Consider the following 352-nt stretch of genomic DNA (forward strand, 5'->3'; position numbering starts at 1 on the left):
CATTCTCCTCTCGGGATCTTGGGCACGCACGCACACGCGCCCGGCATGAGTTTAACCCTCTGGGTCCGGGACTCAAACCACGGCCGACTATATGGGAGTCCAGAGACATAGCCATTTCGCCAACTGCTGGTCCCTTTTCCTTTTCTTTTCTTTTTTTAATGGTGATAACATTTTCTTTTATTTCTTTTTTTGGAAAGGTTTTTGCTATAGGGCGCGTGCGCTCGCCAGACAGAGACAGAGAGACAGAAAGCAAGAAATCACCCCCCAGGGGGAATGGCCACGCCGCAATCCCTTCTCCTCCATTCTCCTCTCGGGATCTTGGGCACGCACGCACACGCGCCCGGCGTGAGTT

The 352-nt window shown here is 53.1% G+C and overlaps 1 protein-coding gene across 1 annotated transcript in view; it reads right to left on the reverse strand.

Moving 5' to 3' along the window:
- CRTC1 (CREB regulated transcription coactivator 1) overlaps window positions 1-352 on the reverse strand; it is a 52,353-nt gene that overhangs the window by 39,018 nt on the left and 12,983 nt on the right. The gene's annotated exons all lie outside the window — the stretch shown is intronic.

Source organism: Tupaia chinensis, unplaced genomic scaffold (assembly GCF_000334495.1).
Source record: "Tupaia chinensis unplaced genomic scaffold, TupChi_1.0 Scaffold000201_1, whole genome shotgun sequence".
Classification (NCBI taxonomy): Eukaryota; Metazoa; Chordata; class Mammalia; order Scandentia; family Tupaiidae; genus Tupaia; species Tupaia belangeri.